The sequence below is a fragment of the Puma concolor genome, chromosome B4 (genome assembly GCF_028749965.1).
Source record: "Puma concolor isolate L17-30 chromosome B4, mPumCon1.1.hap2, whole genome shotgun sequence".
Classification (NCBI taxonomy): Eukaryota; Metazoa; Chordata; class Mammalia; order Carnivora; family Felidae; genus Puma; species Puma concolor.
Genome location: NC_141673.1, coordinates 122,002,649 through 122,017,745, shown reverse-complemented (window position 1 = coordinate 122,017,745; position 15,097 = coordinate 122,002,649). Strand labels below are relative to the sequence as shown.

Genomic DNA, 15,097 nt, shown 5'->3' with positions numbered 1-15,097 from the left:
ATCGTAGATTCACGTGCAGTCACAATAAATAGCATAGAGACAGATGTCAATATCTGTCACCCAACTTTCCCCGATGATAACACCTTGCGAAATTACAGTACAATGTCACAACCAGGGCATTGACATTGGTACAATCCACCCGCCTTATTCAGATTTCACCATTTTTACACGCACTCTGTGTACGTGTGTACTTTATGCTATCTTATTACATGTATAGATTCATGTGTCGAGATTCAGGGAAGTTTTATCACTACAATTATACACTTTCTTGGTGCATTTAAAAAGTTTTTTAAAATGTTTGTTTTTGAGAGAGAGACAGAGACAGAGTGTGAGTGGAGGAGGGGCAGAGACAGAGGGAGACATCTTTTAGATAGTTCATGTACAGTGTGATATTTGTTTCAGGTGTAACTTTCTTTTGTCTACTTCTGTAACTTCAGGTTTTCTAGAAGCTCCACTCGTTTTTCCACAATATTCCTTGGTATGGCAGCATGGAGGAGATGGAAAAAGAGGAGAGGGGAATGTATAGCAGCAGATGTGACGATCAGGTGTTTCTAAGTCACCGATACCTGTAAAGGTAACCACATGCTATTTTAATTCCCTCTTGCTTAAGATACAAGCACTTGAGATAAGATTCTATGTTCACAACTTCTACTTTTTTTTTTTTTTTTTGTTTTAAGTAGGCCCTATGCCCAACATGGGCTTCGATCCACAACCCGTGAATCAAGAGTCGCATGCTCTGCCGACTGAACCAGCCAGGAGCCCCTTTGACTTTTACTTCTTGAAAAATATTGAACCTAAGGCGTGACTGCAGATCAAAGTCGATGATTTCTTTAGTGACGGAAAGCGATAGCATAAGCTCATTATTTGTATTTTGCTTTAACTTTCTGTTTCAAAAACAAATTGCTTGGCATTGTGAATGCCTTTGGTCTTGCTTATGGCCCTTGGGGATATCTGGACCAGGTTGTGCTGGCCTTCTGGAGAATTGCTTTCACTGAGTTGTGCAATTTGCCTGTGTTGGCAGATGGGTAGGAAACGGTCCCGTGAAATTCATCATCACGTTTACTGTAAGGATATTGCCGAAAATGGGCTTCATTCCATTGTATGGTGTCCTGTTTATGAACATCCTTAGGAGGCTGTCTGTATAGTTTTCACCTGCTTCTCTTGACTGAATGATCCAGTTTTATTTATTTATTTTAAAAAAAATTTTTTTTAACATTTATTTATTTTTGAGACAGAGAGAGAGAGAGCATGGATAGGGGAGGGTCAGAGAAAGAGGGAGACACAGAATCCGAAACAGGCTCCAGGCTCTGAGCCGTCAGCCCAGAGCCCGATGCGGGGCTCAAACCCACGGACCATGAGATCATGACCCGAGCCAAAGTCGGACGCTTAACCGACTGAGCCACCAGGCACCCCTGAATGATCCAGTTTTAAAATGTAAGCACTGTAATTGTGTTCCGTGTTTGCGAAGACTGCTATGACGCTTGAAATACATCAAGCTGAGCATGTGTATTTCGTGTACCGGCCTAATTCCCCTGCCCTTTTACGTTCCTATTTTCTTTCCCAAATGCTCCTAATTCATGTTCTTTTCATATATACTATGCATCTTTCAAAACTCCCTTAAATTCCCTCTGAGGTAGAATAGTAGTTTAAGAACATAAGGTCTGGGGATGCCTGGGTGGCTCAGTAGGTTGAACATCCGACTTCGGCTCAGGTCATGATCTCATGGTTTGAGGGTTCGAGCCCCGCGTCGGGCTCTGGGCTGGCAGCTCGGAGCCTGGGGCTTCGGTTGCTCTGTCTCCCTCTGTCTGTCCCTCCCCTGCTTGCACTCTGTCTCTTGCATTGTCTCAAGGATACATAAACATTAACAAAAAAGAAGAACATAAGGCCTGGGGTCCAAATGTCTAATTTCAAGTTTATGTGTCGCCACTTACTGACTGTATAACCATGGGCGAGGTGTTTAATGTCACTAAACCTCAGTTTTCTCATTTGCAAAAATGGGGATAAGAGGATTAAAGGAGGTAAGTCGTAAAAAAGTCGGAGCACAACGTCCAGCACGTAGAGGGCATTCAACAAATTCATGTCATTATTGCTACTGCTGACAATATTTTATGCTGATATTAGCAAACATGATATAGGCATACACAAAAATGAAAAAGTATGATTATAACCCTTAGGAAATTGTTCTGCCTCCTTGGTGTTTATTTGAAATTCACATGCCTTGATATTCATAACAAGCCAGTTTCAGGAAATAGATTTTCAAGTGTTAACAGCTCAAATCAAGGCAAAAGATTAGACTTGATAATTAGCATCAGCGTTAGATAGCTATATAGAAATGTAGTGCTTTTTCTATTTGGGTCGCTCTTACTACATAGAAGCTAGTGTTCTGTCTTTAGGCTGATGTATCTACTTACATAGTACTTCTGGAAGTGTTAGTAAAATGCAGATTATCTTATCTTGCAATTTAAATGAAATATTGCACAGATAATTTCAGAAAGGAATTTTCCAGAGAGCGAGAAATAGTCCTTAGCAACATGCAAAACCAGAAACAATACTAGATCTAATTCTGCAGGAGCACAGCCATGGGCTGAGTGCACCATTTCATTTTTAAGGACATAGATTTAATTTCATGTGACAATCTGCCATCGAAGTTTTCCTCTGGTCTTCTTTTTTTCCAAATAGCGCTGTAAATATGAAAATGCAATCTAATGGGAAAAGATTAAGTTTGTAAGACTACTTGTAGGGCACTGTGGTTATTATGAAGGCAGTAAATGAACAAAATAGATTAAGGAAAATGCCAGAGAAAGTTGCATGATAAAAACACATCTAACATAACTAATGAGAATCCTACGTGCACAAAAAAATGTCACTCTGTATATCTAGCTCGTTGTTTTCTATACGATTTGCATCGATCATATTTATCAAAGAAATGTGATGACTCTTCAGCCTATCGTATTAATTCATGCAATATTTTTCTCCCTTTACCAAGACAAGGAGGGGAATTTTGCATAAGTAACTGGTTTTATGTTCCTCAATACCAACAAATATTTTGCAACATCCCTTTATTTAAAAGGGTTAAAGTTAGCAATCTACGTTAAAGGGATAGGAATATAAAAATAATTCTTAGTGACTTATACCTAAATATTTAAAAATTCTTTTGTTGGGGCGCCTGGGTGGCTCGGTCGGTTAAGCCTCCGACTTCGGCTCAGGTCACGATCTCGCGGTATGTGAGTTCGAGCCCCGTGTCGGGCTCTGTGCTGACAGCTCGGAGCCTGGAGCCTGTTTCAGATTCTGTCTCTCTCTCTCTCTCTGACCCTCCCCCTTTCATGCTCTGTCTCTCTCTGTCTCAAAAATAAATAAAAACATTAAAAAAAATTTTAAAAAATTCTTTTGTTATGTATAAGAAAGATCATACATGGCAGTTTACTGTGCAAAAAATTAATTTAAAGGCTTGTCGCATTTCTTTATTTTTTAAGTGTATTTATTTTGAGAGAGAGAGAGAGAGCGTGAGCAGGGGAGGAGCAGAGAGAGAGGGAGAGTGAAAATCCCAAGCAGGCTCTGGGATGTCAGCACAGTCTGATGTAGGGCTCCTTCTCAGGAACTGTGAGATCATGACCTGAGCCAAAACCAAGTGTTGGACACTTAACTGACTGAGCCACATAGCTGCCCCTCATTTATATTCTTTCTTCTTTTTCTTTTTCTCTTTCTATTTATTTATTTATTTATTTATTTATTTGCTGTCAGTGATATATTTTTTTTTTCAGTGATATTTTTTAATGGCATAGTCACATCACATTTTCACATCAGAGTTGTCTTTTGTGTTTTTTGTGTCTAGCGTGTGTCAGTTTACAGCTGAAAGGGTTTTTTTTGCTTTTATTTTTACGATTATTTTTTAAATTTTATTTTTAATGTTTTAAAATTTACATCCAAATTAGCATAGAGGGCAACAATGATTTCGGGAGTAGATTCCTTAGGGCCCCTGACCCATTTAGCCCATCCCCACTCCCACACCCCGTCCAGTAACCCTCTGTTTGTTCTCCTTATTTATGAGTCTCTTATGCTTTGTTCCCCTCACTGTTTTTTTTTTTTTTTTTTTAAATTTTTTTTTCAACGTTTATTTATTTTTGGGACAGAGAGAGACAGAGCATGAACGGGGGAGGGGCAGAGAGAGAGGGAGACACAGAATCGGAAACAGGCTCCAGGCTCCGAGCCATCAGCCCAGAGCCCGACGCGGGGCTCGAACTCACGGACTGCGAGATCGTGACCTGGCTGAAGTCGGACGCTTAACCGACTGCGCCACCCAGGCGCCCTCCCCTCACTGTTTTTATATTATTTTTGATTCCCTTCCTCTATGTTCATCTGTTTTGTCTCTGAAAGTCCTCATATGAGTGAAGTCATATATTTGTCTTTCTCTGACTAATTTCGCTTAGCATAATACCCTCTAGTTCCATCCACATAGTTGCAAATGGCAAGATTTCATTTTTTTTTTGATTGCCGAGTAATACTCCATTGTAGATATATACCACATCTTCTTTATCCATTCATCCATCGAAGGACATTTGGGCTCTTTCCATCCTTTGGCTATTGTTCATAGTGTTGCAATAAACATGGGGATGCATGTGCCCCTTTGAAACAGCACACCTGTATCTCTTGGATAAATGCCTAGTAGTGCCATTGCTGGGTCGTAGGGTAGTTTTAGTTTTTTTGAAGAACCTCCGTACTGTTTTTCCAGAGTGGCTGCACCAGCTTGCATTCCCATTTCTTTTTATTTTTTTTTAACATTTATTTATTTTTGAGAGAGAGAGACAGATTGTGAGAGGGGGAGGGGAAGAGAAAGAGGGAGACACAGAATCTGAAGCAGGCTCCAGGCCCTGAGCTGTCAGCACAGAGCCCGACGCGGGGCTCGAACCCACCAGTTGTGAGATCATGACCTGAGCTGAAGTTGGACGCTCAAACTATTGAGCCACACGGGCATCCCAGCCCCTCATTTGTATTCTTAATGACTTCATTTATTTGTATTACATAACTCATCTTAGTCCTGATGATGCTTTAAAAAAATAGAATATATATTTATCTATTTTTAAATTTATTTTATTTTAAAGTTTCTTTATTTATTTTGAGAGAGGGACAGAGAGAGTGAGCAGGAGAGGGGCAGAGAGAGGGAGAGAGAGAGAATCCCAAGCAGGCTCCGTGCTGGCAGTGCAGAGCCTGACATGGGGCTCGATCCCGTGAACAGTGAGATCGTGGCCTGAGCGGAGATCAAGAGTCAGACGCTTAACCCACGGATCCTCCCAGGTGCCACTCATCTGTTCCTAGGAGAAAAGTAATTGAATGGTGCTCACCAAACTTGAGATACACTTAGACAACCGTGGTCAAGGATGCTACATAGAACAGTCAGTGACGTATGCTTAAAGTATCTTTCTTTTACCTCATTTATTTCCAGAAGTCAGTATTCTGGATGGCAAGACCACGGCATAGACAGAATTAATGAATTTCTAAAGTTAGCAGAGGAGTTGAAAATAGAAGTTAAATTTCCAGAATCTTAATCATCTGTTTTATTTTTTTTTTTTAATTTTTTTTTCAACGTTTTTTATTTATTTATGGGACAGACAGAGACAGAGCATGAACGGGGGAGGGGCAGAGAGAGAGGGAGACACAGAATTGGAAACAGGCTCCAGGCTCTGAGCCATCAGCCCAGAGCCTGATGCGGGGCTCGAACTCACAGACCGTGAGATCGTGACCTGGCTGAAGTCGGACGCTTAACCGACTGCGCCACCCAGGCGCCCCTTAATCATCTGTTTTAAACCGTAAGTGTTTTGACATTCAGACAATTCTATGAAGAACTTTGTCTTGATTTAGAAGACTGATGTCTTAGGGGAGCCTGGGTGGCTCAGTTGGTTAAGCATCCGACTTCGGCTCAGGTCACGATCTTATGGTTGGTGGGTTCGAGCCCTGCTTCGGGCTCTGTGCTGACAACTCAGATTCTGGAGCCTGCTTCGGATTCTGTGTCTCATTCTCGCTCTGCCTCTCCCCCACTTGTGCTCTGCCTCTCTCTGTCTCTCAAAAATAAAATGTAAAAAAAGAAAAAAAAACCCCAACCCCCCCCCCCCCCCAGAGATTCAAAGAGATGAATCCCAGCCTTCTGGTTTAGATTTGGGGTCACTATTCCAAAGTGGGGGAGGAAAACATTGTTAAGTGTTGTGAAATATTTTCAAATTTTATTGTAAATTTTATGTACTTACTGGCTGTTTTTATGGGGGGAAAAAGCAATGTGTAATGAAGAAGAGTGAAAAGGATTTTCTTGCCCTGGAATATGTAGCCTGCTCATTTCCCCAGAGCAGCTACTCAAAGATTTGGAGGCAATACACTGTTTTCATATTAAAACAATCTCTGCTGTATTACGGAGTTAACACAAAATTCATTAATGTTCACATAACGTTTTAAAATAAAACAAAAAACTTGAAAGAAATTTATGAGTGCTGTAGTGATGTTCCAGACTTCCTGGGGGCAGGGTTTCACTCCCCTCTGTTGTTGGGGCGCTTGATGAAAAGTTGGAGAAGCCCGAGGTACCTTTTTAATTACCGCCATTGTTCGTTGGTTTTGCCACATCACTTCCTGGTTGTCTTTCAAAGTCGAGGAGGATTTACTTCTTAGAAAAATCAACTTCAGGAAATGAATTACTATCCCTGGGAGGATGGCAGATCCAGTATATGAGAACAAAATTCTATTTGGAAGAAAAAGAAACTTCTTTTAGCAATGGCTGGATGTAATCAAGCTTCTGTAGATCAAAGCCAGTTAGCCGTGTGGTTGACGTTAGCAGTGAGAACAAGAGATATTTGGACTCTGCATGCCTACCCGCGGAAACACCAGAACCCTGAAAGTCTCCAGTGTCTTTTGCTCATGCAAGTCCTTTGATGGTCACTTAAAATGTTCTGGGACAGCTACACATGAGAAGCCCCTCAGCGTCCTGTGGTCTTAATCCTGGACTGATCCTGGGGTTGGCCTCTACGCGGCCCCATGGCTCTGACTTCTTGAGGGTTCCTCTGGCACCCTCTCGCTCCTGCTCAGTTAGTCATGGTCTTTTTTTGCTAGACCATAGGCAGGGTCTGTTGCTGCCTTTCTCACTGCGCCGCCCCCTCCCCCCCCCCAAAGAATAGCTGCTTGAAAATGTTTGATGAACGAAACAATGGCAGCTCCCAGTACTTTCTCAGCGACAGAGAAGGACTCTTTCCACCAGAGTTGCCATTCTTCACAGGCTCCCAGAGAATCACTAGCGCCCTTCCCCCCTCAAGAAACCTGGGTCAAGTTCCTGTGGGTCTAGGTTAGAGAATGTTTGAGAAACACCAAGCAGTCACGTCTGCAAAACATTAGCCAGGAAGTCAGAGTCCAGACACTTTGGCCCTTACCTTTGAGCAGCACGGGGCCCGTTCACAGCCAGTGACGAAGTTAGAGGTGGCCGTGGACTTCCCTCTTTCTTTGGTGATTTTATTCCAAGGGCTAACCTGTCACTCTCAATATGCGGAGATAAAAAACATAGTTCCGAAGTCAGATTTCTGAGGTTGAAGACCAGTCCCATCACTCCAGGCAAACTGCCTTAATAAACCTCAATTCCGTCATCTGTGAAGTGGGGCTAACACCAGCCCACCTCATAGAGTTGCCCTATGGATTAAAGGACATGAACCCTGAAAAGCATTTAACATGGTGCCTGGCACTTAGGATGTACTAGAAGTAGGAATATAAATATTCCAGAATTGTGATTTTACTCTAGCTAGCAGGACGCCCTCATATTCTGGCACCGTCTGAACGTGTGGCACATATAGGTTAGGCTCCTGCAGTTGTCCGCGCACACGCACGCGCACACACTCACGCACGCGCACACACGCACCTGTTGATGAAGTCAAAAACGGAGCTAGAATGCTTACTCTGGAAAATAGATTCATTGAATTAAGGAAAGCAAAGGCATGCTTGTGTTATGAGTCCATGACCTCATCAGAGGAAAAAAGGAAAGCAGAAATAGTAATCTGTTCCAAGAAAAAACAATCTTCTTGGATGCTGGCCCATGGAATCGTGGCAGGCTCTGCCACTATGGACGTTGCTCTCCGCTCTGGCATCCCTCCTTAGCTGCTGTGGGTCCTGGAGCTGGGAACACATTTGTGACTCCATGAAAAACCCATCAGGGTCCCCACAAGGTGAAAACTTAGCATCTTCCAGGGTGACACGGGGCTTTGGGTACTTCTGTCTGAAGGCCAAAATGCCCATCTGGAAGGGAACTTAAGGAATTCCTCTAGAAGCATGTGGGCTACTCTCAGGCAGGACAGTGGCCTGGCCAGGGCCACAGCGAGGCCAGGAAAGGGCCCCCTCTTCCACTGCCCCTTCTCCCTGGTGAGATGAACCTCCTCCTTGCAAGCTCGTGAATATCAACGAGCCCAAACCGCCTGCGAAAGAGCCAGAATGTACTGCAACAGCCAAATTGCAAGTTGGCTCCCGAGACTTGGCCAAAGGAGCATAGAATTCAAACACTGGGGCCGAGGCTGGCGCGGCGCCCGAGCCCGAGGAGAAACGCAAGCAACCTCCACTCACACGCTCGGAAAGCTCTGGCAGAACAAGAGGAGAGAGAAAGGGAGCAGGCGCGCAGAAGCTGTCATCACCGCCCTGTAACCACTGCCGACCCCGACCGGTCATCCAGAAGTCAGAGCGAAGCGTTCTTCCCCGAAGCAAGGCACGAGAAAAGAACCCAATGCCCAGAAGGCGCACGCCGATTTGGCGTAAATAAGAACTTCACGAACACGGAGAAGCAGTCACATTCTTTCATTCAACAAAATATTACTGGGCAGTGACTATATGTCAGGCTCTCTGCTAGACCCTGGGAGTACGATGGAAAAGAGGAAACAGCTCCTGATGGCGAGGCGTTTACAGTGGCGGGTGTGGGGGGCAGCTAAGGGGGCCAAGGCACAGAATACAATTTCAGTGTGCTGCCCTGTTTCCGTGTCTCGAAGTTGGTTCCTTTCTATTACCAAGCTAGTGCTGCGTAATTTGCTTTTCTCTTCACCCGTGGATGACGTTTGGCATGCTTCCAGTTGGTTCGATTATGAAGAAAGCGGTTATGAACATTCACACGTTCACAGGGTGTGCATTTCCATTTTTCTTGGGCTAATATCTAGGAGTGGAATTGTGGGGTCCAGTGGTCAGTGTATACGTAACTTCATGAGAAGCCAAGTGCTTTCCAAAGCGGCTTTACCATTTTGTCCTTGTGTCCTCGGCGGACGAGAGTCTTGGTTGCTTCGTACCCTTGTCGACATTTGTTATTACCTGTTGAAGACATTTTAGTCATGATGGAGGGTGTAAGGTGGTTTTATTTGCATTTCCCTAATGATTCATGAGGTGGAGCTTTTTTTTTTTTTTTCATGTTCTTATGTGCTATTAGTGCATTTTCTCGGGTGAAATCTCTGTTCCAATATTTTACCCATTTAAAACATCAGATTGTTTGCCCTGTCGTTGTTTTGTGATTCTTTACAGACTGTAGATACAAGTCCTTTATCAGATATATGTTTTGCAAATATTTTCTCTCAACACGTGGCTTGCCTTTTGCTTTCTTAACAGCGTATTTTGAGGAGCAAAAGTTTTCAATTTCGATGTCTCCGATGTATTATTTTTAACTCATGGTTTGTGCCTTGTGTCCTAAAACATTTCGTCTAGCTCCAAATCACAAAGGGTTTTTTTCTGTTTTGCTTTAGGAGTTTTATGCCTTCCAATTTTCCATCAAAGTTGAGAATATAATTTTTTTAAAGTTTATTTATTTTGGCAGAGACAGCACGAGCAGGGGAGAGGCAGAGAGAGAAGGAGAGAGAGACAGAATCCCAAGCAGGCTCCGTGCTGTCAGCACAGAGCCCGATGTGGGGCTCAATTGCACAGACATGACATGTGACCTGAGCAGAAATCAAGAGTTGGAAGCTTAACCGACTGGACCACCCAGGTGCCCCGAGTTGAGAATACATTTTGAGTCAATTTTCTTATGTAATATGAGAAAAGAGTTGAGGTTCTTTTTTTTTTTTTGGTCATATGAAAATTCAATTTTTTTTCCAGAACCATATGCTCAAGAGACTATCTTTTCCAGACTGATTTCAACCATTTGTTAAAAAGACTGTCTTTTCACGGCTGATATCTTGGCAACTTTATTGAAAGCCAATTGATTGTTTATGTGTGGGTTTATCTAGACTCTTGAATTGGTTCCGTAGATCTCTACGTCTACCCTTATACTAACACCACCCATCCCATGTTGATTAGTTTAGCTTTATATTGTGTCCTGAAATCAAATAGTGATCGTTCCTCTTTCCCAAAATTGTTTTGACGGTTCTAGGTTTTTGCATCTTTATGTAAATTCCTGCCAAAAAATCTTGCTGGAATTTTGATTGGGCTTGCCTTGAACCAATAGATCAATTTAGGGAGAATTGACATCTTAACAATATTGAGTCAACTGAAGTATGGACAAAGTATGCCTCATCATGTACTTAAATCTTCATTCTTTTATCTCCGCCAAGTCTTGGAATTTTCAATGTACATAGCATCATATGTTTTGCTAAATTTATCCCTAAAGATTTCATGCTTCGTGATGCTATTGTGAATGATATTATTTAAAAATATTCAGTTTCCAATTGTCCGTTGCTAGACTCTAGACCTACAATTACTTTTGTATGTTGAGCTTGTATTCTCTGACCTTGTTAAATTTACTTCTTTTTTAAAAAATGTTTATTCATTTTTGAGAGAGAGAGTGTGAATGGGGGAGGTGCAGAGAGAGAGAAAGACAGAGGATCTGAAGTGGGCTCTGTACTGACAGCAGTGAGCCTGATTCAGGGCTCAAACTCACGAACTATGAGATCATGACCTGAGCTGAAGTCGGACGCTCAACCTACTGAGCCACCCAGGAGCCCATTAAATTTGCTTCTTAGTTGTAGTTGCTTTTTGATAGATCCTTTAGGATTTTCTACATGAACAACCACATAGCCAATGGATAATAACAGTTTTATTTCTTCCTTTCCCAAACTACATGGCTTTTATTTTGGTTTCTTGCCTTATATCATGGACTAGGAACTCCTGTTGAATAGAAATGGCAAGGGGCAACCTCTCGCAGGGGAAAATAATTCAGTTTTAAATTATTAAGTACGGTGCTAGCTTTACATTTTTGGTGGATCTATCAGATTGAGAATATTTCCTTCTATTTCTAGTTTGTTGAGAGTTGGTTTGATTTTTTAATCATAGATGGGTGTTGAAATCTGTCAAATGTTTTCTGCATCTGTTGAGCTGGTTGATCATAGAGCTTCTCCTTTTTTTGTCTGTGATGATGAATCACACTTATTGATTTTTTGCATATTGAATCAATCTTACATTCCTGGGATAAATCCCACTTGGTCCTGGTATGTTCCTTTTTTAATATTTAACTGAATCTGATTTACTAAAATCTTGATGATTTTGTGTCTGTGTTCACAAAGAGTACTGGTCTGTAGTTTTCTATCCTTTTGATTTCTTTTTTAGTGTTGGTGTTAGGGTAATACTAGCTTCATAAAATAAATCGCAAAGTTCTCTCCTCTCCACTTTTTTTTTTTTAATTTTTTTTTCAACGTTTTTTATTTATTTTTGGGACAGAGAGAGACAGAGCATGAACGGGGGAGGGGCAGAGAGAGAGGGAGACACAGAATCGGAAACAGGCTCCAGGCTCTGAGCCATCAGCCCAGAGCCCGACGCGGGGCTCGAACCCACGGACCGTGAGATCGTGACCTGGCCGAAGTCGGAAGCTTAACCGACTGCGCCACCCAGGCGCCCCTATTTTAACAATTATTGAGAGAGGAGTGTTGAAACCTACAATTACAATTTTGTCTATTTCTTTTTCTGCTTCTATCAGCTTTGGTCTCATGTATTTTGAAACTCTGTAGCCCTGTTATGTTTTCTCGATGAATTGATCCTTTGTTATTATGGTCCCTTGAACTGAAACCTACTTTCTCTAATATTAATAGAGTCAATTCCCTGTTTTCTGCCTATGGCTGGCATGGCATTTATTTATCTCTCCTTTTACTCTTTTTTTTTTTTTTTGTACATTGTCTTGATATGTTTCATTGCCCTTTAATGTTTAACCGACCCATGTTTTTATATTTAAAATTGGTTTCTTGTGGATAGTATACGATTGCTTGCAGATAGCATATCTTGCTTTTTTCTCATCCAGTCTGACAATTTCTATTTTTTAATGGAGTGGTTTTTAATTTTTGTTACCTTTTATTATTTTCAGAGTTTATTTATTTATTTTGAGACAGAGAGGACACAAAAAGGGGAGAGGCAGAGAGAGAGGGAGAATTCCAAGCAGGCTTCATGCACGGTCAGCGCAGAGCCTGATGCGGGGCCCGAACCCATGAAACCATGAGATCATGACCTGAGCCAAAACCAAGAGTCAGATGCCTAACCAACTGAGCCACCCAGAGGCCCTTAATGGAGTAGTTTTTTAATAAACTGAGTTATACTTGATATATAACAATGAATTAGTTTTATATATATATACCTATATACATATGTGTATACATATATGTATACACATATATACATATATATACACATATATGTATATATACCTATATACATATATATACCCATATACATATATGTGTATACCTATATACATATATATATACCTATATACATATATATATACCTATATACATATATATACCTATATACATATATATATACCTATATACATATATATATACCTATATACATATATATATACCTATATACATATATATGTATATATATATATATATACATATATATATACCATTTACATTCAGTGTAATTATTGATATGATTGGGCTTAAATTTAGCATTTTAGTGTTTGTTTTCCACTTATCCCAATATACTCTTTGCTCTCTTTTTTGTTTTTTCTTCATTTGTATTAAGTTAATTTTTTCATGATTCCATTTCTCTCCACTACTGGCTTACTAGTTATATTTTCTTTGAAAGTTGTTTTTAGTGCTTGGTCTAGGACTTACAATATCTAATGAATTGTAACTAATCGTAGTCTACCTTTATTTTTTAAAAGATTATTTTATTTTATTTTATTTTATTTTATTATTTTAGAGAGAGAGAGAGAGTAAGCAGTGCAAGTGGAGGTGTGGGGCAAAGGGAGAAGGAGAGAGAGAATCCCAAGCAGGATCCGTGTTCAGCATGGAGCCCGACGCGGGGCTCGATCTCATGACCCCGGGACCATGACCTGAACCGGAGTCAAGAGTCGGACATTTAACTGACTGAGCCACCTCGGTGCCCGTAAAAGATTTTATTTTTAAGTAATCTCTACACCCAACATGGGGCTCGAACTTACAACCCTGAGATCAGGAGTCACAGGTTCTGTTGACTGAGCCAGCCAAGAGCCCCCATAGTCTCCTTTTAAATAATCTTACATCATTTCACGTGACATGTGAGAACAGTGCACTTAAACCCGTAGTTAAAACAGCACACTTTCATTTTCCTCCTCTTGTCTTTGGTGAAATTGTCGTCATACATCTTGCTTGTGCATATGTTATAAACCCCACACACTTTATCACGTTTGCTTTGGTCAAATATCTTTTAAAGAAATTAAGCAGGAGAAAAGAATGCTTTTGTTTTCTTCCCCATTTCCACTATCTCTGGTATTCTTTATTCCTTTGCGTGGAATAAAATTTCCACCTGTTGTCATTTTGTTTCTGCCTGAAAAGTTCCCCTAAAATTCTTGCAGCATACAAGTGCCAATTTTGGTTTTGTTTTTGTTTCACTAGGAAAAGCATTCTTTCACCTTCATTTTTTCTCTTTTTCCTCCCTTGCACAGTATGCCTACAGTTTTAATGTTGGAACCTTATAAATGCATGGAGTGCTCAGTTTGTCAGCACATAAACTTGGACAACACGGGAAAAATCGGCATGGCCCCTGCACAAGGATGACACGCAAATTGAGAAGCATTCCACCCTTTTGTACTGAACACAGGTCACTCGAAAATGGTTAACATGGGGGCGCCCGCGTGGCTCAGTCAGTTAAGCGCCAACTTTGGCTCAGGTCGTGATCTCATGGCTCACGAGTTCAAGCCCCACGTGGGGCTCTGGGCTGACAGCTCAGGGCCTGGAGTACTTCGGATTCTGTCTGTCTGTCTGTCTCTCTCTCTGCCCCACTCCCGCTCACGCTCCGTCTCTCTCTCAAAAATAAACATTGAAAAAACCAGGCGAACAGAGTAAATTTTATGTTATGTGTGTTTTACCATAGGAAGAAAAATGCACAGAAATGGGTCTAGGAGGGTGCCTGGATGGTTCAGTCAGTTGAGCATGTGACTCGTGATCCTGGGGTTGTAAATTCCAGCCCCATGTTGGGGGTAGAGATTACTTAACATCTTAAACAAGAAAAAGAAGTATGTCTAGAAATACACATACAAAACTTTTAACGTTGGGCCACTCCTTGGAAGAGGGGTTGCAGGGGGGCAGGCAGAGGACAACTTCCAGATTGTTTCTTCAGATTTTTTTAAAATTTATTTTTAGAGGGTGTGGGTGAGCGAGGGGCAGAGAGAGAAGGGGAGAGAGAGAGTTTCCTTGAATTTTTAAACCTTTTTTTTGGAGGGGCACCTCAGTCAGTTGAGCATCTGACTCTTGATTTTGGCTCAGGCAATGATTTCAGGGGCATGGGATCGAGCCCCATGTCAGACTCTGTGCTGAGTGTGGAGCCTGCTTAAGATTCTCCCTCTGCTCTCCCCCCTGTGCTTGCTGTCTCTCTCTAAAATAAAATGAAATTAAAAAAAAGAAAAAAAACACTAAAAAATTTTAAAGCTTTTTATTTGGAAATTATTTCAAATATAGAAAAGTTGCATGAGTAAGAATATTACCAAGACTATCTCTGTACTGCTTACTGAGACTTACCTACTGTTATAATTTTATCTACCTACTGAATTCATCTCCCTCATATATGTGTGCGTGCACGCACACACACACACACACACACACACACACACACACACACACATATGCAATCTGTGGGGAGATGATTTAAGTCAATGCAAATCACATCCTATTCCTCAACAAAATTTCCACCTGGGGGAGCC

General features: G+C 41.4%; 1 pseudogene; it reads left to right on the top strand.

The window, feature by feature from the left end:
- Positions 1-13,885: 13,885 nt before the first annotated feature.
- LOC112868030 (U6 spliceosomal RNA) lies at positions 13,886-13,985 on the top strand (annotated as a pseudogene).
- The last annotated feature ends 1,112 nt before the right edge of the window (positions 13,986-15,097 follow it).